The sequence below is a fragment of the Urocitellus parryii genome, chromosome 13 (genome assembly GCF_045843805.1).
Source record: "Urocitellus parryii isolate mUroPar1 chromosome 13, mUroPar1.hap1, whole genome shotgun sequence".
NCBI classification, from domain to species: Eukaryota; Metazoa; Chordata; class Mammalia; order Rodentia; family Sciuridae; genus Urocitellus; species Urocitellus parryii.
The window spans coordinates 41,554,059-41,571,401 of record NC_135543.1 but is presented as its reverse complement, the minus strand read 5'-3'; positions in this window follow the sequence as shown (position 1 = coordinate 41,571,401).

The following is a 17,343-nucleotide window of genomic DNA, read 5'->3' as shown; positions in this document are numbered from 1 at the left end:
CAACAAGACAGACGATAGACTCTGATTCTACAGGTAAGGTAAGTGTATAAAGATAGCAATAGGAAAATATAGAGCTTCATCTTGACTGCATTGTTTTCTCAGAGAAATAAAAACATAAGTTAGTGTTATCAGTTGAGTGTGCCTGCAATGTAGGCACACAATAACTGGTTGGAAGAATGGAAAAGTACTGAGAGGATAAAGAATACTTGACAAGTCCTCTTATGGTTCATGAGCACGGGTTTAATATATAGATAACTAGGGAAATCATAAGTCTTTGTGCAGTCACATTCAACTTTGTGGGTGACAAAAGAGATTAAGTGAAGAGTTAGAAATATCCAAGGTTTGACTTAGCTAAGTAAATACAGCACAGTGAGAGAAAGATAATAAAGGTAAAGAAGATACTTATATTGACTAATGAAATAAATTGAGAACGGAAATAAATGTATACATGATGGCAGTGAGATACGGTGACAAAATACTCAAAGAGACAGAAGATCTTGCAGGGTTATATAATTTACAGATTCAGAGTATCAGAGGAAGTAGATAGAAAAGAAGTGAGAATTGGAGGAGTTAGAGATGCAGCTCAGTAGTAGCGTTCTTGCCTATCTCACACAGGGCCTGAGTTTGGTCCTCTGCTTTGGGCAGAGAGAAGTGGCAGTTGAAGCATAGAATGGATGAAATTAAAGTAATTAAAGATTTTTAATTATAGGTAATAATAAGGCAAAGATAGAACAATAAAATTGAAGAAAATATGGAAGATATGATAAAAATAATCATGTGTATAGTTATATGAAAATGAATTTGAAAACACAGAAGGCTTGTTGAACATCTAAGAAAACAACTTACATTTGACTCAAAATGTATGGGAGACATGTCTTTAATTTGACTGAGTAATGACATGTGAGTATTTAATAATCAACAATAAAAAAAGGAGTTGTCTCTGAGATATTTCATGGACATATTCTGACTAACCTTCAAAATAAATGCCCATTAATAAAGAATGGTTCACTCATCATGGTGCTTCATGTGCATTTATGCAAATATACCTGCATATTTTATAATATATATACAGTATTATATTTTATATATGTGATATATAATATATATGGCTACTAGAAGAATAATGTGTTTGCATAACTTGAAATATAAACTGAAAACAATACATTTGTGAGTAAAACAGTACTATCAAAATAATGAACTACAACACACTATAATTTGTCTTGAAGAATGTATAAATATATGTATAACATTCTTAGGGACACAAAAGCTTTTGAAGTTATTCTCTTGAAAATAAATTTGGAAGACTGCAATAAAATAAAGAGCCATAATTTTTCAATGAATACACATTTACTTATGTGAACATTTTACCAAGTATATGCATGTTATTTTGTGACAAACTTTAATAATTAAAACACTTGCACTATATATTCTCCTTTTATATGTGACATAAATATATTTATATGTCCCAAAATTATGTGACAGAAATTGATAACATTTAACTGTGGTAATATTTAACTAAATTTAGTTTCGATTTTAACAATTATTTGAGATATGTCTTTCAGTAAGAGATTAATCAATGCACAATCACATATTTACAAGTAGCATAACCATAAAGGGATTTTTTAAATACTGACAATGTTGGCTTTGGATATTTCAATGAGCAATGTCAAAAAGTTCCTTGACAAACTATGCATAGTTTTTGAGAATCTTGATACCTAATGGTGGCATGATTATTATTTTAAATGTTTTATTACATAGCAATTTGTATTAACTACAGAAAAATGAAAATAAAATTAAGCAGACTGACAGTTTGAAGGAATAGTATAAATGTACAACTAGAGATATTAGGGAACTAACCTTTTTCCATGAAGGCTCCTAGTATCTAGACATTCTGATTGCTAGTTATAAAGTCTCACCTCTCAATTCTTGCATGTTGCATTCCAGGAGCACTGTCTACCTACTCATCTTAATTTATCATAGCACATAGACAATATACGTATCTCATGCAAAAGGCTTCTAGCCCTGAAAACTCAAAGTAGCTTGACCTTCCTTTGGATAACCATGGTATCTTCTACAGTGTACTCCCACAATGGTAACTTGAACAGAACTCATAAGGAATCTATTTTCTGGGCAAAATCTACTTTTTTCCCCCAATACTCATGTACCTTCACTTCCATTAAGTCTCCATTGAAAAAAAATATCAATTTCTCTTCTGAATTTTCCCATTCTTGAATTTGTTTCTCATTCTGAAAACCATGGTGACTCATTTCAAATAAAAATTGTAAGTCATCATTTTCTCCACACTCTAAGGCTGGAAAAAATAAGAGGTTCTACTCTCTTGCATATTAAAACAGAGTTTATACTCCAATTTAAAAATTTAATATTGTTGGGTAAGTATTGTACTCATCCCTAATGGAATTCATGCAATGCATTTCACATTCCACAATCTCATCAGATTTCTTAGCACTATCATCTACAGTTTATTTCTAGAATATGCTTCTTATTCTTGTTTAACAGAGGAATATATGTCATGTTTGGGTTAATTTCTTCTTTTGTCTATTCATGCAACATAAGGGCTTACTCTGCCCTCTGCAAAATATCAATATTTTACATTGGAGAAGCAAGAATAGAATATAGCTTCCCCATTGAGGGATCCAAGACTGTTGGAAAACACATATGTAAGCAATATATGCCTCATAGTAACGTTGTGAAGGGATATGTATTACATATGCTGCAGGCACAGAATTGAACACAAAATAATTCTGGTATAAAGCTATACAGATTATGAATACACATTGGCATACATTTTGAAAAAAATATTTCAAGCAAGCCATGAGTATGTGAAAAGTTTGCCTATGTTGAAACAGGATATCAGGTTCAAGTAATTACAAGTACTTATTTATGATCAAATCAGGAAATGACATTTACAACTGCAAGTCAACTTGGGAAACAGTATAATGTGGCTCAGAGTATGAATAATTGGATCAGTTCGAAAATTTTTTAGGAACAAAATTATGTCTAAAATGAGACAGGGGCATTGAAAGAGTAAGGTGTTACAGTATAAATAAGGAGCTAAATGGAGAAATTTGAAGATTCATTAGGTAAAACAGATGAGAAAGATAAATGGGTCAATATTGTTACTATTCTCTGAAATTGGAAAGTAGGAAGAAAGGCCATTTCTTGAAGGACAGATATTGAGTTCTATTTTGGCTACATTGAATTTGAGGTGCAATTTAAACACTCAGCAGGGAACTTGTAAGCTTTTGAATATCTTATGCCACTAAATATAAGATACTTTCTCCTTTTAAAAATAAGAAAATAAAATTAAAATAGGAAAAAGACTTTTAGGTTTGAATCTTTACCATACCTCTCATATTAGGAGGATATTTTATTTAGTTTTTCAATTACTTAATTTGCAACATCAAAATGTCATTGAGAGAACATACATTACCCTGTAATGACTTCAATCAATGCTAATTTGGGATACTTACAGAGGTCATCAATAGGAAAGTAAAAGAGGAAGCAAAGAAAATTAACACCAATTAGTCATTATTTCTGCAAGTGTGACCTCCTGTGTTTAAAGGCTGCATGTCATTATGAACCAAGGTCTTAAATAATTTAAATAAGTATTAGGAGAAAGGATTACACAAAAGAAATTACAAAGACATCCCCAGAAGAATGTCAAAGCAAAGGTACTCTAATGTCATACCAAAAACTTACTTGGGGATTTGGATAAAATTTATAGTGACAGTATAATAAGAGGATTCAACATTGACCACTCCACAAATAATATAGATGCTCATGGAGAAATCCACATGACATAAATCCCAAAATGTCATTCTGATAGAGTCTGGTATTGAAACTTAAGTTTGAATAAAATCTTTTCATTATTATTTTATATAGTATGTGGTTTTAAATATGTATGTATAAGTAAATTAAATATTATGATTAGACTTTTGAATATTTAAACTACAGTCTGAGACTAGAGTACATATTTAGAATTCCCTTTGGGAGTATGGGAGATTACCTTCTCTTCCAGCATCTATATTAAATAGATCAAGATCTCCCAATTGTGACATATACCACATGTGTGCCAAATAAGGATGTGAAGTACATACCAAATGTATTGAATTATTAGCCTTTATTGTCTCATCTTATAAATTTTACCCAAACTCAGTTCATGCAGTTTAATCATTTGAAGTTACTATTTTCCCTACTATTTCAGTTTCCTGCTGGAACGCAAGCCCTGCCTCAGGATCACATAAAAGGGCTGGAGTCCCCAGTGCTGAACATCTTATTACCTCCTGCTTAGGGTACTGTGTTGAAAAACATATTTCTAGCTACCATTGCTTTCCTTTAAATTAGGTGTGTCTCTTATGGGTTCAGAAGACAACTACACTTTTAACGCAGATGGTGGCAATGGCCACATACAACTGCTGCTGTGTTTGATCCACAAATTAAAACTTTCCAGTTGTTGTGGTTGTCATTGCAGGTTGATAAGGAAGCATGAAGCTTAAGGTGCTGTGGAGAAGATTCCTGCAATCACTGTAGAGAGCCTCCTAACACCAGGGAAAGAAGTGGCAGAGAGAAAAAGAGACTGGGCCCATGAATGATACTTTGAACCCTTCAAAATCTTGAAGTCTGCTGATCCCCTAAGTTTCTTGCTATGCAAACCAATGAACTCCTGTATTATTGAAGCTATTTTGAGTCAATTTTCTTTTATACGCAATTCAATTCAACTGTATTAATTTTTAACATTCTGCATTCTTCCTTGAATTTAGTCATTTTCTTTTTCCCACCATAAAGGTATTTTTATTGCTCCTACTTCTACCTTCAGGCACTTCCCAGCCTAGTTTGTATGGGTATAACACTAAGGTCCTTTGACTTTCTGTGTGTCTATACTTTATGTCATGTCATTTGTGTTAGTTATTTGTCTCTGCGAACAAAACACCTTACGCTAACATCATGCAGGAAAGATTTATTTTGCTCACAGTTTCAGAGGTTTGGGTCCAGTGTCAGTAGGCCCCATTGATTAGGACTTAAGGCTTCTTACTGCAGCCAAGAAGAAAACAGAGAAGAGGGAGGGGCCATGGGTAAAATATAGTTTCCAAGGGCATTCCCAGTGACCAACTTCCTTCAATTTAGAGTTCCTGATAATACCTTCAAATTATTAATCCAAGGATGATGACAAAGCCCTAATTATCCAATCACTTCCCCCAAGGCCCACCTCTGAACATTGCTACATTAGAGACAAAGACTTCAAGAGTGAGTCTTTGGGAGATACTTCATATCCAAATTATAACAACATACACAGCTTTTATAGTCTTATTTTATTTAAATTCACAACAATATCCCTAGGCATTTCCTGTACCACTGTCTAGGCTCCACCGATGGTTTCTTAAGCACATTTCTTTCATACTTTGTGGTTTCTCTATGTTAGCCTTTGAATCTGATTTGTCCCTGGACACATATAATAATATAATCTTTCAGTACTCACCTCAAATTTCAATTTTACCAGGAACCTGACTTTCCCATGTGGAGAAAGTTATTTACCTCACTATGTTTCTATTGTATTTTTGGACTTTTCATTACTAGTTAATGTTTTGTTTATATATATATATCTATATATGCGTACTACATTATATGATCTTTAATGGCAGAGATTATATTTTATTCATCTTTATTTTCTAGGATCCTAGCATACTACTTGGACAATACCTATGTGTAGCAAACAAAGTAAGTGCTAGATGGAAGAAATAGAGGACAAAGAGAGAAAAATAAAAGATGAAACATAAAATAGCTTTTTTTTTTTGAGAGAGAGAGAGAGAGAGAGAGAGAGAGAGAATTTTTAATATTTATTTTTTAGTTTTCAGCAGACAGAACATCTTTGTTTGTATGTGGTGCTGAGGATCGAACCCGGGCTGCACGCATGCCAGGCAAGCGCGCTACCACTTGAACCACATCCCCAGCCCAAACATAAAATAGCTTTTTTTTTTTTTTTGAAGAAATGAAATATGAGCATAGGAGATAGTTTTTATAAATACAGAGTATATCCAGTACTAATCACAGGTGATAGCTAAGAGATGATTCATGAAATATAGAAATATTACTCCACTATTGATAACAAATATAGTTCACTATTTCATCTGTTGCATGATAAATAGTAAAATGCATGTTATTCATTTGAGGGTTATAAAAATAATTATAATTTTAGCTTAAAGTTCAGAGTATAAAGAAAATCCTAAAGTATGACTTTGAAGATTCAATTTGATCAAAAACATCTTTTTAGCAACGAATTGGGAAACATCAGAGTGCAGAATAGCACAGGAACCATATAGATTCATTGACAGAGGATGGTGATGTCTAATGGTGACCATGAACATTTGCAGAAATCAGTCCATAAAATCACAGAGAATATTCTGAATTAGAACAACAACAACAATTTCTTCTTGGATTGTAGTTTTTGTAAATATATTTTTCAACCAATTATGAAATAATTGGAAATAATTTTTGGAAACCAGTTATTTTCCCCCTATAGTTTGAATATGGTTCAACCTTTCTGAAACTCATACTGTGTGTTTAATCTCCATTGTGAGGTATTAAGAGGGTGGAAACTTAATCTGACTATGGTGTTTACAGCAGGTTTGGGGGTTATTAGGAATGGATAAGGTCATCAGGTGGAGCCCCTATAATTGAACCCTAGTGACTTATAAGAAGAAGTCTCTGGCAATGTAAAGACTTGAGACTCTACTAGCACAAAGTCTATCACCGAATGTGACCTCTTGATTTTTAATCAGAACTGTGAGCTAACATAAACTTGTTTTTTTATTATTTATCCAGTCTGTAGCATTTTTTTTTTTGTGAACAACAACAACAACAACAAAAGACTAAGGGAACCACTTTCTCATTGTATGAACAGGATATTTCTTTGTATAATTTCAAAGTTTTTAAATTTAATATCAGTTACTAAAATGCTCATCAAGTGTAATTGACAGCAAAAGTCATTGTGCCTTTAATTTAGGGGTATTTTTTAAGTATTCCAGGGGTCAACTGGGCTGATTATACCTATAAATATCTTTACCTGGTATAGAAAACTAATACTCAATAGAGAATAATTGGAGGATCTATCAGTAGTATGACAGAAGCTGTTAAATCTCTTATTAGTGGCGATGAGCAAATCCATGTATTTCAGCCTGGGTCAGTTCCTCCCTTCCACAGAGTCATAACCTACTGTGGCTGTACCTGCATAACTGAGTAATATATAATCTCCCAAAGTCAATAACACTTGAAATTGAAAAAGTAATATTCAATTAAAGTAAGTTCCTATAAAATTCAATTATAATAAAGTTCAAAAGACATATATCCTTCTGTAATTTCTGTTTTGATTAATGGAATTATTTTGCAAAGTCATCCTGGACTCCTCCCTCTCTCTACTTTCTAATTATCTCTCTACTCTCCATACACATTGCCTCTACATTTTTACTAACACTCTGCTGAACTTATAAATTGTTTTTCAAATCTATTCTTGTTCCTTGCAAATCTGTTTTCTGTATGTGACTTTCAAACTTCATCAGTATCTCAATGGGTCAAAAATTAAGTCCTATTTCTACACTTCAAATGCTCCTCCCTCAAGGTTTCCATCTTATTAAAGGACAAGCCCATTTCTCAATTGATTGGCCAACAAAAAACTCTCATACTGCCTCATAATGCACATTAGACTTAACTTTTTGATTATGCCCATCAATAAATTCTATCTCATGTCACTGATAGTTGATATCCAACTCACCATTATATATTGCCTAGTGTGTTGGCATAGTCCTTTATTTAATTCTTCATTTGCTTCCATGGTTAAATTGCTGCAGTCTATTCTACAAACACTACCTGGAACATTCTTTTGGGCCTCTGATCACATCATTTTCTACTTTCAATTTTTAATGGTTTTCCAGTCTTAACAAGTTGCAGGCACCTGTATACTCCTTCATTGTTGCAGTTCTGAACTTATCTCCTAATATTACTTCCCCTTAACCCACTTCCTTACAGCTACCTTGGCCTCTTCGCTATTTTTTGTACAAGCCAAGCATATCGCTAACTCAGGGTCTTTGCACTCACTATGTCCTCAGCTTGGAACACCATTTCCACCTGACCATCTCTGTTCTACATAAATATCCCATCGTCAAAATGTTCTCCCCTGAAACTTCTAAAAATGAACTTGCCTCTCTCATTTTCTATCCTTTACCACATTTTGTGTTTTATTCACTGTATTTATGACTACCTGATATTTATTTATTTCCTAATTTAATTTCTTCCCTCAATAGAATATATGTTCCCTATGAGCAAGACATTAATTTATGCTGTTCATTATTGTATATCTGGGTGATGATGGGATAGTGTTTGGCAGGTAATGGAAATTTATCGGGACTTCTTGACTTTTTAAAATTTCTTTACAAATAATCTTTCTAATATATGTGTGTGAGCTTGTAATTATGCATTGGGTGTATAAATATAATCATGTTGCTCATCAATTTAAAAACTAGTCATTGAGATTGACTCTCAGCATGACAATATAAAAAGCTTTGGTGACATACTCTCCAGTGAAACTTGAGAAAATGTTAATAAAACTTAAAAAATGCTTAAAAGTCTTTGGAAATGGTACTGAGAGCAGATGCCTAATGTATTCCCCCACAAACAACAACAACAACAACAACAACAAACCCTATAAGAGTTTTGTAAGAAAGGCAAGAATCTGTGGTATTTAAATTAATAGTAGTAGTTTCTAAACAGAGATTCAACACTTCAACTGTAACTTACATCTCACTCTCAACTATCTCAAAAGGAGAAGTGGAGCACTTAATTGAGAAATAAACTAAATTTTTCCACTGTTCTCCACTTTTAGTATGGCAGCCATAGAAGTACACAATGTGTCTCTTCTGTCAATAAGAGCCATTAAAAGGAAAGTAGCGGGGTGATCTGCTTCTGCTGCCAGTTTGGACTCCCAACAACTTGAAGACCATAATCATTCTCCTCAGAGCACTGCTACCTATGGTGATCATCGAGATCAGCCACGTCTGCAAAAAGCAGGACTCCCCTACAGGGGTGCCTTTGCTCTGGCTGAATTTTTCTTAGATGACTCTGTTTCTTCCTAACTACCCAATCCTTTATTCTTTGGTTTGCCCCTTCACAGGTCTCAGACCTACCTCTATTATCATAGGTGTCACTTGTCTACCCCTTCCTTCTTTTCATTCTTCATAGGTGTTTAATCAATGAATCCCTTGCATACGTTTTTATTCCATTTTGATACTTCATTATGGAAAGACTCAAAATTTCTGTGAAACAGTTTATCTGCATTTTAACAACTCTATATTGCTTATTTACTTTTACTGTATAAGATTTGTATGTAAACTTAAATAAAAAAAAAAGCAATCTCTGTCTCATACTTCCACTTGGCAAATTCCGAATATTTTATTTATTTATTTTTATTTGAAAATTTGTATTTATTTATTTTTTATTTGTTCTACTTAGTTGTACATGACAGCAGAGTGCATTTCAGTTTATCATACATAAATGGAGTGTAACATTTCAATTCTCTGGTTGTAGGCAGTGTAGAGACACACCATTCATGTACCCAGTGTAATGATGTCCATCTCATTCCACCATCTTTCCTACCCCAATAACCCTTCTCCAGGCTCCCCTTTGCCAAATTCAAAGTTCCTCCATTCTTCCTATTCCCCACCCCCATCATATACCAGGATCCACTAATCAGAGAAAACATTTGGCCTTTAGTTTTCTGGGATTGGCTTATTTCATTTAGCACAAGCCAATCCCAATTACTTAGTTTTTTAAAAATTATTTCTATTTAGTTGTAGTTGGACACAATACCTTCATTTTATATGTTTATTTTTATGTGGTGCTGAGGATCGAACCCAGCACCTTGCATATGCTAGGCAAGCACTCTAATGTTGAGCCACAACCCGAGCCCCCCCCACAATTTCCTAATATTTTAATGCAAATGTATTTTAAAGTTTCTAATAATATGCATATACAGGATGTTTGTTTTTTTAACATATTTTCCTATTTATTTACCATGGTGAGAGATACATATTTAGTCTCATATATCTTCATCCTCTTTATATTTCGTTATATCAATAGTCTATAGTTTTTGTGATTGTATAGATATGACTCACAGCTGAACAATACAATGTAACACTTTACTATGATTTGATTTCTTTCTCATTTACTTTTTAAGTTTTGTGTGTGTGTGTGTGTGTGTGTAATTAATTCTCCACTGTTGCTTTTCACACAGTTTTGAGTTTTATATGGATAATTTATCTGTTTATTCTCACAATTTTTTCCAGAGCAGTTATATATTCTCATAATATCTAACCTCTTCATATCATTTATCAGTTTCATGTTGTGTGTTCTAAGTGACATCTTCTTTGGAGCCTATCATTCTCTTTCATCTACCAAGACTGAATGTTAAGCTATACCACGGTAGTAACTTGTGCCTCTCCATCACCGTCATCATGGGCATCCCTTTATTGTCACTACTGGTGTGAAATTCTTGTGTTTCCATTTTTCCTTGCTTATATGGAGCACATTATTTAGTAACTTCCCAAAGGACTGTGAATGGAATACATACATGTTTTTGAATAAGCCTTTCCTCTTTCTTTATCTTCATTCTGATTTAGATAAGCATAGCATTCAAGATTAGAAAGATAGGGCTGGGCATATAGCTCAGTGGGTAGAGTGCTTGCTCACATGCATGAGGCCTTGGATTCAATTCCCAGCACCACAAATGAAAAAAAAAAAAACATAGAGAAAATGTTCCCCAATAGTTTGAAGGCATTATTTTCTAAAATTATTTTAGATTCAAAAGATGACTTGAGTTAGATTTCCATTTTCTTTCCTGAGAACTATTTTAATTTTCTCCCTAGATATCATTGGGAGAATTTCCCATCCCTTTTAATAGAATTTCTTGATTATTTATATTGGATTAGGTATATTTTTACCAATTTCTCTGGCTAGCTTCTAAATTCTCTTAGTCTACAAATTTAGAATTTTTTCTTCTATGATATTTTTCTTTTGATTTACTTTATTCTTCCAGTAATAATAATGTTAATATTATATATGTTAATAAGTTTTCTTCCACTATCTTTTACTTTCATTTCTTATTTTTTATTTGTTTATTTTTCTGTCTTCCTGAGAGTTTTTGCTGCAATATCTGATAAAACCCATTCCAGAAGGTCATATTTAAATAGGTATGTTGGAAATCTGATCAGAGTCATACCTGTCCAAACTACATGGCTACCATAGTTAGTTGGTGATAATATGAAATATCAGTTTATGAAGGTGTTTTTCCTTAGAGTAGTCAATTTCCTAAAGAGGACTTCTCAAACCTCTTAAAGATTGGAATATTAATACTTTTGTACCTGGTGAGAGAAGAGAATCGCTGCTCTTATCATTCAGTGTTTAGTTATTCATTTCATTTCTCTGTGTTCAGTATTTATCCTGGGTTCTTTGGTACTATAGTCCTTTTGGAGAAAAACTGTAAGACCTAAAGCCTATTTAAAAATTCTTGTTTTCAACCCCTTTTCAGATCCTATTTTGTTAGATACTCGGTGCCTTCATTATTAACATTTCTTGCTTTCCTTTAAGAATCATCAGCTGACTTCTGTGTTCCTGCCATTAACAAATTGTGTTTTACTTTTTGTGACTTTTGATATGTAACACATATCCGTCTGCATACAGTAAAAAAATTTGTCTAGTTCTTTCACCTTTGTTTTTTCCTAGCATCAATGTTTTTATTATTATTATTATTATTATTATTATTATTATTATTTTTAGTTGTTCTCATGTTATGGAGGTTTCAGATGGAAACTTGATAAATATTTATGTATAATCCACTGTGTTTCACTGTTTCCTGAATGCATGTTTTGATTTCCTCTATAATATTATCTTTACTAATTTATACAAAGTGAACACATTTATAATAAAACACATATTATCCATCCTTACATTACTATAGTTTCAAAAATTATTTATTAACTACCTATAGCATGTCAGGTAATGTTTCAGGAATGTTAGATACATCATTGAAACAGAGGGAATTAATGTTCCTTCTACATGGAGCTTACTTTATATAATCAGATGGATTTTAATAAAATAACAATAATGATATTATTAAGAAACAGAGCAATGAGTGATGTGAACATGAGACACTGGAATTCTGTGCAATGCTGTTCAAGATGTAGAGATGTATAGCCACTTTGGGAAATTGTATGAGAATAAACAGAATCAACATATAATCTAGCAATTCCATTCTTGGTATATATGCATAAAAGGAGAAATCAGAGACTCAAAAAAAGTTTATCATCATGTTCACACACATTATTCATGATAGCCATAAAATGGAAGCAACCCAAGCTTTTATCAGTGGATGAATGGATGAACAAAAATACTGTAAATATACACCATAGAATATCACTGAACCCTTAGGAGGAAGAGGATTCTTACATAGGATAGAGCATGAACAAAACTTGAGTCATTACTAAATGAAATAAGCCAGTTCCCAAAACACAAATATTGTGAAGAAACTCTGTGATCCCTCATATGATATACCCAGATTAGTTAAATTCTTAGAGAAATAAAGTAGTATGGTAATTGGCTGGTTGGGAAAGAAGGAAAAATGGCAGTAGTGTTTAAAGGATACAGAATTTCACTGTGAAAAATGATTTTTTTTTCTGGGAATTGTGGTGGTGGTTGTACAACAATGTAAAAGTACTAAATGTTACAGAAATTTACATATAAAATGATAAATTTGGGGTATGTTGTTACCCCCCCACACACACACACACAATTAATGCTTAGGGTAGTATTTATTCACTGAGAAGATGCCACTTGAAGAAATGCTTGACTAAGGTGACAGGCTTAGTCATGCTGACGTCCCCAAAGAAAGACTGCAGTCAAGAGAAGAAGGAGAATACAAAATACAAATCAAAAAGGACTTTCAAGTTCAAATCTGAAAATGGACATTGTATGTAGCAAGATACCCATAAATGTAGTTAACAGTAGTTAATAGAAAAGAATAAGTTTCATGGGATGTTGTGCTAAATGCCTCTTTTTAGGAGGTACTCAGGAGAAATGGAGAAAACTATATCTTAAAACACTACAAAAAATTAAAACCATAAATTTGGAGTTAAAAGAGTTTCCTTTCTATTTTTTCCAACTGAATAGGAAAAAAAATTAAGGAGGAATTTAGTAATAAAGCAAAGAGGGTTGATAGATTTGCCTAAGATTTTACAGCATGGATACACAGCGCAATAATGAGTCCTTTTCTTACTCTAACACAGAATCTATTGCACCGATTTTCACAGAGCTTCTCATGTACTGAAGATACTTGGTTCATGTATTTTTAGATTCTCTATTTGGACCACAGAGTTTCTTCTTTGTAGTTGAGGATGTACGTAATATTAAGACCAGATTTTGATACTGTTTTGAAGGTGCAACCAAGCTATCATGAATCTTATTTAACATTTATTAAACATTTCCATTCTTCTTCAATTCTAAGTAAATTAAATGAAATGTCTTCTAGGATGCTTACTACAAGGAGGCAGTGTCCTATTATGGGGTGTTGCACTATAATCTACTTTCATCTCATTACAGCTATGCCACTCTTAGTCTTTAATTATGATTAGACGGTTAGATACCAATGGTTTCCTAATAGATTTTCTTACAAAACTTTATTGGGGGAAAGTTTTGTCTTTGCTCCTTTCTCTTCCCCTTGAAGCATAAATGACTTACTTTAAAAATCCATTAATTTGTCAGGTGCACTGGTGCACAACTGTAATCCCAGTATCTTGGGAGCTGAGGCAGGAGGATTGAGAGTTTAAAGTCAGCCTCAGCAAAAGCGAGGAGCTAAGCAACTCAGTGGAGACAAAATAAGACTGGGGATATGACGCAGTGGCTGAATGCCCCTGAGTTCAATTCTTGGTAGACTCACCCCCCAAAAAAGTCCATTAATTTGAATATCTTTTCAATATCATAAGGTTTTTGCTGATGACATCAACAGATATCAGTAACTCTTTAAATGTTGAAAAAAAATAACCTGATAATGAAGAGCCTCAACCTTTTTTTTCTTTGGGATGAATTACTGTTATGGTATTTCAAGTTGTTATAAAACATAAACCTGGATGATGGCAGTAGTGTCCTAATTGGTTTATTTGGCTGCAGATTCTCCCATCTGCACTACCAGGCACACACTTCTGTGTGATTAATCATATTAAATTGCAGTTCTCACTGAATCACCTTCTTGCTTTAGAAATGGGGTTGGCTAACTAAATATTTGCTCCATTGAATTGATTAAGGAGGTAAATGTGTATGTGTGTCTACATAAAAATGGAGAGCTATGTCTTCACTGCATAAAGAGAGTATATTTTTCACTAAATTTATAACCAATGTTCTTAAACAGTCCATTATGCGAATAGCTGTTTTTCACTTTATTTTTTCCTCCCAAGTGATAAATTTCTTGTTGACCTTACAAAGTATCCTCAGATGGTCAAAGATTACATATGCACATCCTGGGGTATTATCTCTAGAAGATGCATGGATCATAAAAAGTTACTTGAAATGTCTTAAGATTTTAGTGTGGGTGACTGTGTTATGTATGGATGTGTTTAAGTATATATCTTTATGTCACATTCATATGACTTTTCTAACCCTTCATCCTAACACTGAGTTTGTCCCCAAAATGCAGATAGAATTGCATTTTTAGCTTTAATTGTTTAACTCTCCTCTTACTGAAAAAAAAGATGTAAGCAAAAACAAAATTGAAAAATAAGTGTGAAAATTTATGAAACAACTATTTTCATATATTAGATATCATGTAGAGCAAAAGTCTGATCACTTAGAGCAGGAAATCACATGAGACAATTCTTAAAATGGCTCTGGTTTTCTATCTGAAGAAACTTTCCTGAAAGGGAAACATGATTCAGTGCGGAATTTTGCAATTTTACTGAGATAAAGAAATAAATACAGATTTTGAGGCAAAACACAAAGTCACCTTTACCATGTAGATTAACACACTCGCAGATGCTAGGAATAGGGTCATGAACACCTTGGAGGAAATGACAGTACTTTTGTGGATCTTATCATGTGAAAAGTAGAGCAATGAAACTTATGCAAAGATTATAATCAATTAGATATAGCTCCAGCAATGAAAGATGATTTTTCTCTCTATTAAACCCATTGGCAAAAATGATTATACAGTTACAATATGATACAAAAATGATAAATTAATTATAAGAAAAATATGAAAACAATGGGAAGAGAAACTGAAGATATGAAAAAGAGATTAATGTGAAGATATAGAGCCGAAAACATAATGCCTAAAAGGGGAAAATTACTCAAATTAACATCAGTATACACATGATAGTAGAAAACATGAACTAATTTAAATTCATACAGAGAGAAGCTATTTAAACTGAGGCTCAGAGAAGAAAAAAGTTCTAAAGTAGTCTTAGCATATGTGTAATGAAAACCTAAAAAGAGCAAGAGAGAACAAAACCGTACCAGAAGTTTCTCTAGCTGGGATATAGTCTACAAACTCAGAGATCCAAGAAATATAAGAAGATATTGATGATGATAATAACAATACATCAAGATATACTATAATTACATCATTGAAAACCAGAAACATTGAAAATCAGTAATACAAAGAAAATGTTAAAGACTCCAAAAAGGAAGGACTAGAAAATAATAAAAGTTTTAAGAAAACTTTTATTAGAAACTGGTATTCAAAAAGCAGCATCAAGATGTCTATAATATACTTTAAAATTATTTATCATGACCAATTGTTTCTCAGAATATTTTCATAAAGAAAGAAAGTAGAGATATTAATCAATTTTCCAAACATTTGAAAACTGAATAACAAAGTTCTAAATAAGAATTCAAAAGTTCAAAATACAATTACAAAAAACAGCTCTTCAGGAATGATAGTAAGCTTTTTAACTAAATGGAGAAAAAGCACAAACACAAAACAACATATCCAAGATACAGTGATTAGGAGAAAATGTATGCATTTCTTTCTGTTTTTGAGAAGGTGTGGGAGGTGGAGTAATGCAACAAGTTGATTCTAACCCTAAGGATGTCTACAACCTAATCTCAGAATTTGGAAAATTTTTTTTTTACATAATAAGATTATGTGATTAAATTAATAGCTTTGTGATAAATTCTTCTGGGTTATCTAGGTTGGCTTAATATAATAGCAATAGTCTTTATTAATACAAGAGGGGGACAGGAGAGTCAGGTCACCTTGAGCAAGACTCAACCACCCATTGCTAGTTTTAAACATTGAAGAAACCACAAGCCAAAGGATATGGGTGCCGCAGTCTGGCTGGGCACAAATCACGAGCCACTGAAGCAGGAACAAACTTTATTTATGTTTTTTTACTGCAAGAAAAAACCTCACACACGCTCCTGGGGAATCCTCCCGAAAGCCACGAGGCTCCTGCAGGAACCCCCAGCCAGAAATATCTCCCCGGGAAATCCCTCCTCCTGCACTTCGCCAACCAATGGGAACTCCCAGGGAATCCCCATGAGAACTAAAAATAGCACGAGAACTCAAAAATAGCGCTAGAACTCAAAAGTAGCGGCAGAGGCCGATATTAACGCCTTGCCTGTCAATCAATACTGTTGGCAAAATGCCAGGGGCCATACAGACTCGGCTGTGGCTCTCAGCATATGGGAAGCTTCTAGAAACTGGAAAAGATGAGAGAGTGGGACAATCTACAACCTCAAGTAGAAACTCAGCCCTTCCCTGGACTAGATGACAGTCCAGTGAGCTTTGGACTCTAGCCTCCCAAAACTGTAAGAATATGTTTATTTTGTTTTAAACTACTACATATGTGGTAAATTATTCCAGCAACAAAGAGAGACTGATACAGGGGTTTCATAATTTTTGTCATAGAATATTTATTAATATAAAAATAAGTTTCAAACAAATGGAAATGTGCTCTAAGAAGCATAAAATAATTCTGAAGATATATGGGAAAGTTATTTCCACCTTCTCACTTTTTGACAATGTCAAAGTGTAGAAATGAACAACAATGTAATACTTGAGTTTTTTTTGTTTGTTCAGTTTGGTTTTTATTTGTTTAGGTACCAACTTGAAGAAAGGTATATAAAATTGAGGATTTTTCTAGAAGCAGAAATGTATAATGCCGAAGTCTGGCTGGGCACAAAATCACGAGCCACTCAAGCAGGAACAAGCTTTATTTCTGATACTCCTGCAAATGCCACTCACTCTCCCGGGAAATATGCAGAACCACACACACGCAGCGTTCTCCCCAG